Genomic DNA, 17,135 nt, shown 5'->3' with positions numbered 1-17,135 from the left:
TTTGTGATTTTTTTCCAACTCACCATATGCATCTTCTTAACCTCATCAGTAGACCCCCACACAAAATTCTGAATAATCTTGTCAATGCTACTAAGAACTCTTTGAGGGAGAATGCAGCCTTGCATAACATAGGCTGGGGTGGCAGAAAAGATTGCTTGAGATAAAACAACCCGCCCAGCCATAGACAAAAGCTTAGCTTTCCAACCTTGGAGTTTGTTTTGAACCCGTTCAATGACAAAGTTGAAATCTTGGGAGGTTGCACCCGAGTGTTTGAGGGGAAACCCCAAATATTTTCCTAGGTTAGGGGTGGAGCTGAAACCAAGCACATCACTGAGCTCGCTACGCTGGTCTATATCCACATTGGGAGAGAAAAACACCTTAGATTTTCTTAGGTTGACCTTCAAGCCTGAGAGATCACAGAAGGAATCTAAGGTTTCTCTAATATTCGTGCAATTTTTCAAATCAGCCTTTGTAGAAAGCACAAGATTATCAGCAAAGAAAAGATACGAGAAGGCTGGTCCGTTCCTTGAGGCTTTCACCGGGTCCCATAACTTTTCCTCACATTTCCCATTTATAAGGAACCCCAAAACCTCCATACACATGATGAATAAGTATGGAGATAAAGGGTCGCCTTGCCTAATACCCCTCGAAGGCTGGAACGGTTCCAATTTGCCACCATTGAAGAGGATAGAAATAGATGAGCTAGAGACACAGCTCATAATGAGATCAATAAGGCAGGAAGGCAGTCAATAAAGATTAAGAACATCCCTTAAGAAGTGTCACTCCAACCTGTCGTAAGCTTTTTCCAGATCAATTTTTATGGCCATAAAGCCTGCCCTCCCCTTCTTAAGACTCATAGTGTGAATAATCTCCTGGGTTATGATCATGTTATCCAAACCCATTCTTCCCGGAACAAAAGCTGTTTGAAGGGGAGAAATAAGTTTAGGAAGCAGTGGTCTAAGTCTTTTAACTATAATCTTTGTAACTACTTTGTAAACCGTATTGCAGAGACTAATCGGCCTAAAAGAGTTCAAGCAATCTGCCCCCGGGCATTTTGGGATGAGGGTGATTAAAGTTTCATTGAGATGTGGGGGGATGGTAGAGTCCCTAAAGGCTTTCCTCACTTCATCAAAGACAGAATTACCCACTATGCTCCAGAAGGATTGGAAAAACCCTGCATGGATGCCATCAGGCCCCGGGGCTTTGAGGGGTTTGAGACACCAAAGACCATCCTTAACTTCTGGCATAGACACCCCCAAGGTTAGCCCATTTGCCTCCTCCTCATTTAAAAAACAAGGCCAGGAAGGGATATTCCAGATGCTTCTTTGCACGCTCACATCACTTGTAGAGAAAAGATCATAAAACCCTTTCCTAACCAAGCTAGCCACCTCCCCTTCCTCATGAACCCAGTTGCCCTGATTATCCATTAAACAAGCAATTCTGTTCCTTTTTCTTCTGATCCGAGCAGATGAGTGAAAGAACTTGGTGTTTCTATCACCTTGAATAAGCCAATTGAGTCTGGATTTAATTGACCAAAACTCCTCCTCTTGCTGAAGAATCCCCAAGTACTCCTTTCTGAGCACTTCCTCAAGAGTCAAAAGATAATCACTAGGTCCATCAGCAAGGCTGGCTTGGATACCTCTAAGTCTTGCCTCCATCCGATTCTTCCTATGGAAAATGTTACCAAAAACATCTTTATTCCATACAATCACATCCTTAGTAAAACTCTCAATGTTACCCTTCAAAGCCCTGTCTTGCTCCCAGGAATCACTAACAACCTTTGGAAACAGGGGATGAGACATCCAAACAGGTTGAAAGCGGAAAGGTCGAGAGAGGTAAGAAGAGGGGGGGGGGGATCAAGGTTGAGAAGAACAGGGCAATGATCCTAATGAGTACGGGCTAGATGATACACAGCAGCCTCAGGATACAAATCCCTCCACTCAATATTGGCAAATCCTCTATCAAGCCTTTCTTGGATGAAATGACCCACCTCCCTCTTATTTACCCAGGTAAATTTAGGTCCATGAAAGCCCAAATCCACCATCCCACATGAATCAAGGCAGTCTTTAAACATCTATACACGTCTAGGGTTGAGAGGGTTACCACCAAGTTTATCATTACAGGAAAGTAACTCGTTGAAATCCCCCATCATCAGCCAGGGAAGACGATGGAGGAGTGCAACAGAAGATAAATTTTTCCACAGCAATTTCATTTCCTCTAATCTAGGGCTAGCATAAATAGAAGAAAGAACCCAGGAAAGGTTGGAGGGGCGTACCTTAACTTCAACGTGGATTTCTTGCTCAGTTTTTGCAATGTGAGTAACCTCCACTTTGTCCGAGTTCCATAAAACCCAAATGCCGCCAGAGTAGCCAACTGTATCCGCGTGCAAAGCTCCGTCAAAAGGAAGCCTACTAGTAATCTCTGTTGCTCTTTCCCCTCCTACTCTAGTCTCAGTGACAATCACAATGGAGGGAGAGTGAGCATTAATCAGCTCCATCAAAACCGTATGAAAACGAGGGTTTAAAGCCCCTCTACAATTCCAGAGAATGATCTTTATTGGACTAATTATTGGATAAAGGTTACTGACATCAAGCTGGGTTTGAGCCTCCGCAGTGCTCAATAATCTCCATCCCACTTCCCTCAGCAACTTTCTGGGCCAATCTACCCCTTTTGCAAAGGTCGCCACATGCTCTAAAATCCCTATATTCTTCTCCCTCGAGCATAGCATCAGACTGAACCTCGACATTGATGGGTCTATCAGGACCAAGGCCTTTGATACTTCGTTTCCCCAGCACCTCACCGCCATTGTTCTGGGTATCCATATTCTCCTTCCCACACCATTTTCCTCTACACCCAATTCACTCAAGCGTTGCGCCAACAAAAGCGGCGATAGGGCTCTCCAATTGAATATTTTCACTTCTGCTACCGATGGTCTGTCTGAGGGGAATATCCACTAAGGGTTTTCCCACTCCAGCCAAGCCGGGTCCGATAGTGGTAGGTACCTCAGCCTTCTGCTCTCCGATGTTAAGGGAAAGATGAGACGCCACGCCTTCATTTCTTCCAAGTCGAACCATCCCCAAATCATGGTTGGGCTTGCTCTTACTTGTGCCATTAGAGATGGAGAAAGAGCCATGATTTTCCCTTTTCGGAGGATTGCCCATTCCTGCCTTGGCTTTGTTTCCATTAGCTCTTACTTGGGCCTTAGTTGCAGGAGCAGTGCGCGTTTGGCGGTTCTGTGAAGACGGTCTGCCAAACTCAGTCCACTTAGGTTGGTCAAGAGCAATTGAGGCCTGATCTGAGCTTTTTGAACTAAACAAAAAATTTGAGGGAGGAGTTTGCTTCTGTAGCAGGGTAAGCAAAGGTGCCTAGGGTAAGGCATTTTCAGACGTGATGGGACTTGTCTTAACCCCACTATTCAAGGTTTGTTTCGTGTTGCCAAAATTGCCCTTACTCCTTAGACCATCCACAGGTTCACGGGCTCCTCTAGCATTATTTTTTGGACTAAATGAAGTCACATGAGAACCAATACCTTCAGTCTGATGGTCAGACCCATGTACATTGCCCACATTAGCTTTTTTATTAGGATTACGTGAAATACTACCTTTTGGTCCTACTTTCTCCCGTCTGACAAGAACCCAGGGGCCATACTCATCTTTCAAATTCGCATTACTAGTTCCCGCCTTTTGGAAGTTGTTACTTGCCATCACGTCAACTTCCTCTTCCCCAGGCATGCTCTCCTGCTCCGACGTGGGGGTAGAAGCGTTTGTCTTAACAGAATAGGGACACCCCTCTTTCCGGTGTCCTACGCGACCACAGGAGAAGCACAATGTATTAATACCCTCATATTGGATTTCCTGAATCGTACCTTCAAGCAGGATGCTCCTAATAAGAGGTTTACTCAAGTCCACTTGCACACAGATTCGTGCATACCTCCCTCTGGCCTCCGTCGTCGTGTGTGAGTCAACCTAAAGCACAGGACCAATGGCACTACCGATTTCTTTGAGAACCCCCGGGTCGTAGAACTCAAAAGGGAGCTCCGATAATCTCAACCACACTGCAACAAGATTGCATGTGGCGTTGGAAGGCCGGAAATTTGGTTCCCACGCTCTGATGGTGAGGAATGCCCACCCACAAACCACGGTCCCCCTTTAATAACGTTATCGTAGTCTTCAACGAGGCCAAACCTGATTAGAAAGTAAGCTTTGCCTAAATCAACACAGTCCAGTCTACCCACCGGTTTCCAAAGGTTCCTAACCTTTGCATGGAGGAAGTGGAAACCCATTGTCCGTCCAAAGACTTTAACGATAATGGCGTGTGTCCATCTTGCCTGAATGGCCTTCCTCGTATCTGGATTAAGTGTCACAGCTATCATACCCTTCATAGCATTTCCCAAATCCACCGGTTCAGCCGAAAAACCTTCATTACTAGTGCTAAGATTAAAAGCCTGGGCAAAAGCACCCGGAATCTCACCCACGAGTTTGTCCCTGTAGGAAGGTGGTGAGCCAAACTCAGGGGCGCCCGTGGACTCCTTGACTTTCTTAGTGCTCCGTTGAAGCTCGTCTTCTTCCTCTCTCGTTCTTTCTCTCTCAGTGAACTCACAGTCCATCTTTTTACTTGAGGCTTCTTTTTTAAAAAAAATTATAGTATTTTATGTAGTACTAGAACTACTTTTTTTGGGGGGGGGGGGGATAGAAAACAGTTTATTTTTCAACATTGACAACTAGTGCTTGTCTATAGGGATGGCAAAAGGGCGGAGCGAGGCTGAAGGATGTGGTCTTTGCCCCCAACTTGCATGACGAGAAAAATTTTCTTCCTACATCCTCACCCCATCCCTTAAAACTCTACTTTTTTGTTAATTTTCCACAACTATTACAATTTAAAAAAAATAAAAATAAACATCCTTCATTAATAAAATATATATATATCAAACTAATTTTTAGCAAAAATTGAATAATATTATCGAAGTGTTTAACAAGAGAATATCACAACAGAAACTAAAACCTCATAGTATAACAAACAACAAAATAAAGGCAGAAAGCCATGTTGGAGAGAATAAAATAAGTTAGCATTGATATGTTTGTTTAATAGTAGTGTTTTAGAGTATGAAAAATTTACCATTATAATATTTATCATCACATGACAAAATTGTCATCCCTACTTGTCAACAAAAAGAGTTTGTTACAGCAGCTACAGTATATTTTTATTTTTAATTTTGCATGTGAGCATGTATGTGTTTTCTTTCCCCCTAGGAATTTCACAAGCACCATATAGTTTTGCATGCTTCAAAATTGTAATCCATCACAAAACAGGCTTAACTGCTCAAGTCTTCCTTGCCACATTTTGGATTTACCTTTGGGCAAAAATGGGCTTTTGCCCCTTTCACCCAAAAAATGTAGCAAAATACCCTTATTTTGAAACTCGATTTTCTAAAAATCAAGTTTTACATTGTAACTCGATTTTTAGAAAATCGAGTTATAGGCAATCAAACTTATAAAAAATAAAAATTAATGGAACTCAAGTATGTGAATTTTTCCAAATAACTTGATTTTCATCGAATCGAGTTTTACATTGAAACTCAATTTTCAAAATTCGAGTTTCAAAACAGAGACATTTTCCTAGATAGTTTTAGAACTGAAGCATTTTGCTATATCTTTTAGACGAAATGGGCAAATGCCCATTTTGGCCTTAACCTTTGTCTTTCTTGTTATTCTTCGTACCTTCTTTAAGACGAAGTCAAGCTCATATGCTACATAAAGAAGAAAGTTATTTTTTAATTTATTTTCAAAAAAGATTTTGTTAAATTTAACTCATCTACTACGTAAAGTAAATAGATTTGTTCTTAATAAAGTTTCACATGGATTATGTTGTCATTTATTTTGCACAAAACATAATACATTTAATGTTGAATCTTTTTTTTTTTTTTTTTTTTTTGAATGGTAAATGTTGAAACTTAAGTAAATGGTAAACTCAACTTGTTGGCATCTCATTGTGTTTTTAACGGAAATATTCAGGGTTCAAATCTCCCAACTCTCAACTATCGAATTATCAACAACAAATTTTTTTTTTTTTTTTTTTTTTTTAATTTAGATTTTGGATCCAAAGTTAACTCTCAAAATTTTGAAAAAATAGTTATTAGTTTCACATTTACTTGTAACTAATTAGGCAAATTACAATTTTTCACCCTAAACTATCACACCAATTTCACTTAACCCCCTTAACTGAATGAAGTTGAAGGCCAACTTCACCTTATAATAATGTCGTCTACCAAGAACATATTTTTCTACGAATGCCGTCAACAAATTCGATGAACTACTGACTACTGGTGTTAGTCATAGAAATGAAACGTATTCCTTCATTACTACATCCAACACATCGCTAAGAATAATATGATAGTGAGAAAACTAGAACAGTGTACAACATACCTACTCAAATATTATGTGGTTTCCGTAAGCTTCATTGTCACTATTCTTGGAGTACCTCTATTTATTCTTACGAATTAATTACACCAGTTATTGTCATTAAAAGAGTACTAATCTCCTACTAACTTTTTCTCAAATCAATCTTCGAACGCATCTGGTTACAATCGTTAGACTTTGGGTCACAATCGAGCAAATTGCCTAAGGTTCATAGGTGTAATGTCATTGGTGTCACCATCAATGAGACGCCTTGCAATGAGAAAATTAGCAGCTTCAGTAGGATGAGCCATATCCCAAAACACATACTTGAATCTGTCACTACAAACTTTTGAGAGAGGACCACATGGAATCAAACCCCCAAAGCGCCCAGCAAGATTGCAGCATGAGGAATTCGCATTTTCAAAACCTGTTAAGTTAAACATGAAGCTCTCTTTAGAATGAAGACATGGTTCAAAATTCTTTTACTTATACCAAAAGCTTAATTTGTTAGGAAATCATAAATTTAAATGAGCGTGATAATTAAGATACTCCTATGACCTATCCTGTGTGAACTGGCAGTAAAACCTAGAGCATACTCACCATAGGATATGTAGTTTTGCAGGATATCTTCTACGATTCTATGAACATCTGCATAGGCAAATTTTGATTCCTGAAGATTCGCACTGAGGTCTATGATAAGGCTTTTCAGCTCAGCATTGAATAATTGAGCCAACTGATTTGCCAAACTAACACAGTTGTCCCCTGCAGCTGGATTGGTATCCCTTACATAAGGTATACACCCTATAGGTCCAACATTTGCCACAATAATCTTCCTAGCACCCAAATTTTAAAGCCTCTGGTAACAGAATCAATAACATTTCAGTTTAACTTTTACAGTAGGAAATGTGGCTTTAACATAATAGGTTACTAAAAGATTACCGTAAGTTGTAGTCTGAATCTTGAAATCATGGTGCCAACAAATACTTCTGGGGTGATCAACTTCTGCTCAGCAGCAGAGATGACAGGTGTCAGGTAGTTATTGATGAAATCATTTGAGCCCATCATAACAAAGAAGATTGCTTTTCCTAACAATGGTAGTGCTGCAGGAGCTTCAATGTTTGAGATTATGTCTTGCCTGCTGTTTGCAAAATTGTCTATTTGTGCATCCATGTTGATTCGATCTCCCTATGTACAAATTTACTTGTTTATGTAAACCTATAGATTGTTTTACATCTAACACAATATACGTACTGAAATGCTGTCAAAAATGACTTTGAAAATCATAGTTATCCAAGATAGGGTAAATATTGCACGGGTAAAGCAGATTAATTTACTTGAAAGTATACAACTTGATCTTGTTCAGTGATTCACAACATCGTTGAAATGCTGATGAGAATGGTTGTTTGTACGTCAAGCAAAATAGAAGTCTTCATAACCATTGGAACTTCAATGTTTATAGTGCTTACTTGGGAAAAAAATTATACATGTTAGCAGAAACCTTACCAAGATCTTTCCAGTGTAATTAAGAATTCCACCTCCAGCAGAAGCATAATTGACACCCTGCAGAATCACAGATCCTGCTGTAGTGGGAGCCAAGTAAGGAGGCAGGTAGTCTTTAACACCGAATTCCTGACCTGGTGAGAAAATTTTGATGAATTAAATACTATTCACATTTGCGTATACTTTAATAGCCTCTACTTTATGCAAAATAGAACTAGGCATGCAAAGTACAGGACAATTAGCACTTGCCTATAATGTCAACAGTTGTTCTTCCATTTGTGAATCGGCCTGTTGCCATTCCAAAATCAATCCCATTAGGGATATAATTAGCCTTGGCAAGTGACAAAATGTAGTTATTATTTCCAACATCAACCAAGGAATCCCCGAAAACAAAAATACCAGGAACATTTTTTGCGAAGCATATTTCCACTAGTATTGAGACTGTCAACAATGCAGGCACAATCCCACCAATGATTTGTCTGTTCAAGATGAAAGCCATTACAAACAATATAAATCTAAATATGCCTTTGCAGTTTGGAACTTGGGGATTGTGCCTATAAGAGGCAAGAGAAGCTATTGAAAAAACGTAATGATTAAAAGAAGCCAAGAAAACTCAGTTAGAAGGCCAATCAAAAGGAAAAGAATATGATACTTATATCGTTGGAAGTTTTAATGTAAAGAAGGTAAGCATAAGCTATATAAGCTTTTCAGTCAAGTTGTGTGGAACAATTTATGGGATAGGCTGTAATCGTGTAAAACATTCAATGCCCTGCACATTCATGACCAACAGTATCTCTTTGTAAAAGTTTCCAAGTGAATAATATTGAAGAAAGAAGCAAAGTAAAACAGCTATGGGGTTTCCAACCGTACTTCTAGCTCACACTATGCTATTGGGGTTTTGGATATATAGAGTAAACATTTATAAATTTTCACAGCTGCCAATTAATCTAGATGACGGTTTGGGTTTCAAACCAACATGATAACACACATCGAAAATTAAATGCATTTTTTTCTTTTCTTTTTATAAGGAGAATGATAAAACAATAAATATTATTGACAACTTTTTATATTTCTCATAAAAGTGAATGTCAAAACTTTCCTATTATAGTTTATTAACAATTGCCCTAAGGACATATGTTACTATGACCTTTTATATATTAGTAAATGCACTCGTTATGTTCTTATGTTCCCTTTCTACCAAGGGCGCACATATATAGCATTACTCTTTTCGTGCTGCACATGGAAGATGACACTATGACTGGACCGTGAACCAAACAGCATTTATGGCTTTTGCAACACATGCTTATGGGTTTGGTAAGATGGTTCATAATTTGTTGTCTCCAAATGCTAGGCAGAGCGAAAAAAATCTTGGGTTAAGAGAGGGGCATCACAAGGGAGCTTCACCTTCTTGTTACCAAGAGTTTTATTTTTATTTTATATTTTATATTTTCGCTTATTCATTCCTTGTCCTGATCCCTTCAACATCGACCTCTTGACTCCCTAGTGGAGTCGCAAAAATGTCAGAATTTATTTTTAGAAAAAAAAATAAAATGGATATTTGTTGATCAACCTAGGTTTTAAAAAATAGAAAGAGAGAAGTCCAAAACTCACTTTACTTGTCAAATAAAGGCAGATGTTCCGAGGTAGATTCAAGGGCACCAGCTCACAAAAGGGAAAAATAGACAAAAGAATACTTCAAATCTTTATTAGTCATAAATACAGCAGGATGAAGAAGAGAGACAGAGAGAGTAGTATTGTACTACCACATACACAAAAACACCCTCAAACTCAAAATTTGTTGCTTCGAATGTTCAAAAGCTTAGGTAGAAAAAGTATTTTTGGAGAGGTAGGCGACCCTCTAATTGTGGCGGTTCAACCGCCACAATAGAAACTCCTGCTAAAGACAGTTTTAGCAGCAGTTTTGAAGCGTCGCAATAGACTCTTTTTTTGTGGTGTTTGTAGCTAGACTGGGTGTTCTTAAGATCTTTTTTTTTTTTTTTTTTTTCACAATAAGGATCAAAGATTTTATTGTTGTATTTCTAGAAAGATCAACCTTAAAATTTGTTTTTGCTAGGATCTTACACGTACGGTGATCTGGTTTAGTCATTATTTAAGTACTTTGTTGATTAAGCCTGATTTTCTGAACCCCTTGGACCAAAACAACACCTATGAAACCTGCTAAATTGAATTATCAGCATGATTACAGAGGACTATATCTCAAGTTGGAATTTATCTATGTAAGTTATCATTTTGTTATGTGTTATGGCTTCTATTTGTTGTAAAGTTACGTCGTATTGAACCACCGCTTGTGCCCTACTAACACCGAACGTGTGAGATTATCTTTTGAGGGTGTGTGAAGCACTTTAGATGCAAGCCCAAAAATCTTCCTCTTCCTTGCCTTAGCCACATGAATCATTGATGGAATTGTTGTTTCCTTTCCCTAAAGGCTACTGCTATTGCTACAGTTCCACACCATTTGCCACAACTTGATGATGATGTTGTTGATGTGAGTGGTGGACAATCACTTTCACTAAACTTACTACATTTTTTCCACCACTCGTAGTTGACCATTTTAGAATTCTATCATAAAATTTGTCCATAGACTTTCTCCACCAGCAAGAATTGTTGAATTTAAATTGAGTAAGCTCATTTTTTTAGGTTCTAAATATTTAGAATTAAATGTTTAGGTTCTAATTTTATGTATGTTAGCAAACCGAGTACAATAATGTGTCTAGTATAAGATATTTATGTCTTAGAACAGTTTTAGATATTGCTCAAGTTGATATAAATCAAGATTCAAGAACATATAAGCTGCAGAAAGAAGAATCTAGAAACTGCTAAGCTCGATTGATTGAGAGATCAGTTCAACCGATCGAATTGCGATGTCTGTAGATTTTAAATCAGGTCCAAAAGCCCGCGAAACATTTAAGGTTTGAGACCAACACTACTAGGTATATAAGCAAAACCCTAATACACATTTTTCAAGACTTGTGAGTTACTCCTATAAGATTTGAGAGGTTTTGTAACCTTCTAACTCAACAAGCATATATCTACCGAAAAGAAAAGCAAACACAAGTACAGATGGAGATAAGTTGCTTCAACAAAATCAACTACTACTGATAATCTAAACCTTTGAGTGGGTTCTCAAAGTCACAAACATGAGTGTTTCTGTGCAACAAATTCATAATAGAAGAGTCCATAGATTCAAAACTGCGTATGGTCACATGAGTAAATACTAAAAAAGATGGCATTAGATTTAGGGTTATGCCTATTGTAAAACTTACATTCTATTAGTGAATTGTTGCCTTGTGGATTGTTTAGGTTAAATCCTTCACAGGTTTTTTAACTTGAAAATGGACAGTTTTATTAGTTTTCTTGGGTCATCATAATGCTTGTGTTCTTTACTGTTAGGGTCATATTTTATGTAATTGGCTAATCATTTGACAAAATGTACTTTTCCTGTAATTAGGTAGATCTGAGTTGGGTTTAATACATCAAGAAATATGTTGTTCAAGTATATCAAGTGTTCGTATTAAAAACATGAAGATTGATCCAAGAAACAAGTAAAGAAAAGCTGTTTCATTAAGTCTCAACAGATAGCTCAACAAATACTACTATTGAGAATAAATGAGTAGCTCAACAGTGGCTCGATAGAAGCTTGATCTATCGAGAATTACAATTTTCAAATTTCCAGTTCTGAAATTTGGCCCAAGCTTATGTATTTGTTTAGGGTTTCTTTTCTCTCAACCCTAGACATATATAAGGCTTATTTTAAGAGCCGTCACACACGGATACAGAGACCAAGAGTTTATTTTTCTCTGTGAGAAGCTACTGTATTTGTACATCATAGGGTTTTGTAACTAAGTGCTTCCTAATCTTCATTATTAATGAAATGAAGAACTTTACAGCCAAAAACATCCATTCAAGTTGCTGGAGTTAGTCACGTACTAGAATCTATGTAAAAGGGTTATTCACAGATTGGAGATTTATGCATCAAAGGAAAGAAAGCTACTATAAGATCAAGTCCAATTGGGTATTGGAGTAAGGGTTCAACTGTAAGTTGGTATTTCAAGATAGACCAAGGTAGTGTTAAGATTCCTTATACTTGTAATCACTTAATTGTTGATTAGTAGATTCTTGGGAGTGATGACCTTAAAATCACCTGGTGGGGTTTTTGTCTCCATTTGTCAACAAATCACCATGTCAATTTAATTTCTGCTGCATTTAGTTTAATTGGTGATTTGTTGATGCCTTCACGATTTGCATGCAATTTAACCTAATTAATCAACTTGAGTAATTGAATTAATTAACTAGGGTTAAGCTAATCTTAATCCAACATTTACTTTTTCGCTTTATGTGATATGATTGATATTTGTTTAACCTAGATCTGTTTAATTGAACTAAGTAATTACTTGGCTTTAAATTAGGTTAAATAATCTAAGTTTACAGGGGTCTAAAAAAACTAACAATTAATTTGGTTGCAAGTTGTACCAGCAATTATTGGATATAAAGGATGCCATGTGCTTGTTTGGAAGAGCTTATTAATAAGGTGGCTCAAAATTAGAATTATACTTCAAAAAAGTTGTACAGAAGCCAAATAAACTCGAAAAGAATATTGAGCACATAATATCGTCCAGCAACTAAGAAATTCTCCTTTAACTAACCACAAACAATCAATTATTGACTCTCTCTTTTTTTGGTGTGTTGTTGAAGAGAAGATTGTCATTATTTTATGGTGCAAGTTTTTACTGAGTTAGATCTCACAGTCTTTCCATTCTCATTTTAGGGTTTTCTATATAAAAAAATAAATATCTTAATAGGGGATTGATGCTGGATTTTTTCAGTTTATATTGGTTATTGTGTTTGGCAAATCGATGTGAATTACCCATTAAATTTGCACCCAAGAAAAAAAGAGAAATTTTTCCATTGCACCCAAGGAAAAAAAATAAAAAGGAGAAAATTATTGTTATATTAATAGTCTTTTTTTTCCTGCAGAAATAGTTTTTTTTTTTTTTCCAACATTGACAACTAGTGCTTGTCAACAATAAGAGTTCACAAGCACTAACTAGCATTGCATGCTTCAAATGAAACCCAAAAAAAAAAAAAAAAAAAAAAAAAAAAAAAAAAAAAAAAAAAAAAAAAAAAGCAGTTTATTATCGCTCGTTGGTCAATATAAACTAATTAAACCAAACTACCCAAGCCAATTATTGTGGTACCTGTTACATTATATGGTTTTTCAGTTAGTTAATTGTTAGGACATATGTGGAACTTGTTAGAATATATGTTATTGCAACTTGGCTAATCTTTTGACAAAACACATTTTACTTGTAATTGGATTGATCTAGGATGGGTTTAATACTTCAAAAAATATGTTGTTCAAGCCAAGTATTAAAGCCATGAAGATTGGACCAAGAAACAAGTGAAGAAAAGTTGTTCATTAAAGCTGGATAGAAGCCATGGACAAATTCTCGACAGAAGCTCGATAGAAATATCTATCAAGATTTACGAAATCAGAATTTTCAGATCTAATTTTTGGCCCATGCCAACATGTATGTGTAGGGTTTCTTTTCTCACAACCCTAAACATATATAAAACTTATTTTAAAGGTCGTCACATAAGAGAATACAAGGAGAACACATGCAAAAAGTAACCGAGTGCCTCATTCTCTCTACAAGAAGTTACTGTGTCTTTTGCGCCTTAAGGTTTTGTAACCAAGTACTTATTGATTTTCATTATTGATGAAGTGAAGAACTCTGCAGCCAACAATCTTCTTCAAGTTGGTGAGTTAGTCATGTACTAAGAGTTGTGCATCATTGGTTAGTCACGTATGGGGATCCGTGCAAAAGGGTGGCGTTCATATATTGAATAGTTTAGAGGTTTTGAAGCGGTAGAAGGTTTTTACTGTGGTAGAAGGTTTTTGTTGTAAGTTCATTTTCGGGGATTGTAGAGTCTAGGGACAAAAGTTTTGTACTAGATCTGAAACTTCTCTTTATTATAGTGGATCTGAAACTAATTTGTTTCATTGGTTTTCTTGGGTCATTATATCTTGTCTTATTTACTATTTCGTTGTGCATGATACTGACATAATATTGATGTTTGTTTGTTTTAACAAGATTTATTCATAATAAATCTAATTAACAACTTGGGTTTAAAACTTGTTAATTCTATCAATCGGGGTCTAAATTTCCCAACACTAATTAATATTTTGAGGTAGGAACAGAAGGAGGTATGAATTGAATCCCAAATTTCGCCCTTCATAAACACACTAAAAATCAATTACACCAAATAAAACAAATTCAATGTTCTCTACTCATTCTATTCAAAAAATTTATCGCTCTATCAACTATTTTACTAAATATCTTATTCATGATGTACGTGGTAGCTAGATGTAACAATAGAAAGTAAATGAGTAATATATAATACATTTGTCATTTAACCCCATTTGCTACTCCCTTACATCATTGTTATATATGAAAAAAATAAGAGTAAACATTAGGTCAGGCTGTGGCGTAAAACACAAGTTTTACGCCAGCCAATAGACCTTCACCACGTCACCTTTTGTATTCTCATCACTTAAATCAGATTTAGAGAAACAGAACAAAACGATTTTTTTTTTTTTTTTAAAAAAAAAAAGTTTCACGCCATTTGGTTTGGATCTACTTCACCTCTGCTTCCTTCATGTCATGTCCTCTCCTTCACACCATGATAGCCAAGACCCAGTTCCTGAGACCAATAAGAGTTCAAAGGCTACATATTCGAAGAAGATTGGCGATGAGTTAGGGAAAACTAAAGCTATTGCATCAACTGGCGTGAAGAAAGCTAAGGAAGGAATCGTTGTGGGTCTTCATTTGATCAGAGACAAGTACCAGAAGAACTAGCTGATGATGCATGTCTCGTTTTCAATAATCATCATCTTTTTTTGTTCTTCAATTTTACTGGGGTGTATATAATCTTCATTCTTCTGATACTTCTATTTATTTTCTTTGCTCCTACTTTTGTTTAATAAAAACTCGTTGTTGTGTACAGATTTGATTAGAGCCAGATCGATTACACTTGTCTCTTTATATATATGCAATTTTTCTTTTCTTCTTCTCTTTTTTATATTTATTTATTTTGTTATTGAGAGGGGTAGCAAAATCAGAAGGGATATAATCGTGGCAGGAAACCAATATATCATTATCAACAAAATCTGTATGAGAACTGTTAAAAAAAATCATGAAACCAGATTGTAATGGCATTTTATGTTTCCAATTTTTGTTTTGCAGACGACACGGCATGAAGGAAGCAAAGGTGAAGCAGATAAAATGGCGTGAACCTTTTATTTTTTATTTTTTATGAAATCGTTCTATTCTGTTTCTCTTAAATCTGATTTAAGTGATGAGAATACAAAAGGTGACGTGGTGAAGGTCTATTGGCTGGCATAAAACCTGTGTTTTATGCCACAGCTTGACCTAATGTTTATTCAAAAAGTAAATAGATGTTTAAAAGAAAGGAACACTATTTTTTATATATAAAATAACACTTAAAACAACTATAATCCATCACAAAACAAATAGGCTTAAGTCTTCCTTGCCACGTTTGGATTAACATTTTGCCATTCATGTTATTCTTTGTACCTTCTTTAAGACGAAATCAAGTGAAGGAAGTCAATATCATATCGGTTGTATGGGAAAATATATTGTACTGGCCATTAAACTAGTACCAATACTCCTCTAAAATGTACCCAAAAAATACCGAATTGTATCGGCTGTACATGACATATTTCAGGCATTTTGGCCAGTACAATTAAAATTTTTAAAATTTTAATTTTTTTTCAAAACATGTTATTTAAGCTTATATATTGGTAAATGTACTTAAAATGATATTTAGTTTTATAAAATATGTGGATTTTAAATTTTATGCTAACTTACATAAATATTTCATACATTGGTATCAATTGATATTGAAATATTTCATTTCCTTAATCAAACCGAAATAGCTTCCAATATGAAATTGACTCTCTTGAGTCAAGATCGTATGCAACATAAAGAAAAAAGATTTATTTATAAAATAAAAAACTTTTGATAGACTTAACTCGTCTTCTGCGTAACGTAAACATGTTTGTTCTTAATAAAGCTTCATATGGAATATTATGTTGTCATTTATTTTGTACAAAAGATAATACATTAAATGCTGAATCTTTTTTTCTTTTTCTTTTTTTTTTTTGAATGGTAAACATTGAATCTTAAGTTTTATCTACTAAGAACTTTGTAACTTAACTAGTTGGTATCTCTTAGGGTTTTTAATGAAAACATCTAGTATTCAAATTCCCAACTATCAAATTATCAACCAAAAAAAAAATCTTAATTTTTTTTAATTTAGATTTTGAATACAAAGTTAACACCCAAAATTTTGAAAGAGTAGTTATTAATTTCACATTTACTTGTAATTAATGAGAAAATTTACATTTTTTTTTCACCCTAAACTCTTGCCCCAATTTTACTTTTTTTTTTTTTTTTGGTTGAGAAACCACCCCAATTCTACTTAACGCTTAACAATCAAAACACATGATTAATCCCCCAGAGTTAGAACTTAGTTTTAATGCCTCCCTTGTTGTTTGTTTTGGTGTTGAGTCTAACGGGATTTAACATTTAAAGATCAATTTACCCATTTTTCTAAAACAAACAACTAAGAGGTAAATTGGTCTTTTAATACTAAATTTCATTAGAGTTGATAAAATAGATTACAAAGGGTTAAGTTTAATGTATTTTTAAAATTGAGAGGTTGATCATACGTTTCTTAGTATAATTGGGGTTTAGGGTGAAAAGGTGTAATTTACCCTAATTAATTATGTAAGATTACATATTTTATAGTTTACTATCACCTAAGTCTTTAAATGAAAAAATAAATAATAATAATAAAAAAATAAATTGGCCTAAACGAAAATCGGTTCCAAAGTTGTGGTTCTTTTTTAAAAAATGTTCTTATCACCTCAAAGAACTTTTTTATTTTTTTTTAATACAAGATAGAAATTCTACTCTAGCCTAATCTAAGTGTATATATGTGTGAAACTCCCTCCTAGAGAGTTAAACCCCGACCCTTGCCCCCACACCCCACAAGCACTTATACTTGTGGAGTGACCATCGCATCAAGGGTGTGCGGTGGTGCCGCAAAGAACTATTTAAAAACGCTTTTCTCCTACACCAGTACAGAAGGATTTGTTAGCTCCAACTTTCTTGTGTTATCAACACAAAATTACCT

The 17,135-nt window shown here is 35.9% G+C and overlaps 1 pseudogene; it reads right to left on the bottom strand.

The window, feature by feature from the left end:
* Positions 1-6,598: 6,598 nt before the first annotated feature.
* Positions 6,599-8,394, bottom strand: LOC115994211 (annotated as a pseudogene).
* Between the last annotated feature and the right edge of the window lie 8,741 nt (positions 8,395-17,135).

This window comes from Quercus lobata, chromosome 6, assembly GCF_001633185.2.
Source record: "Quercus lobata isolate SW786 chromosome 6, ValleyOak3.0 Primary Assembly, whole genome shotgun sequence".
Classification (NCBI taxonomy): domain Eukaryota; kingdom Viridiplantae; phylum Streptophyta; class Magnoliopsida; order Fagales; family Fagaceae; genus Quercus; species Quercus lobata.
Note: the sequence above shows the minus strand (reverse complement) of the source record. Positions and strands in the feature narration are given on the sequence as shown.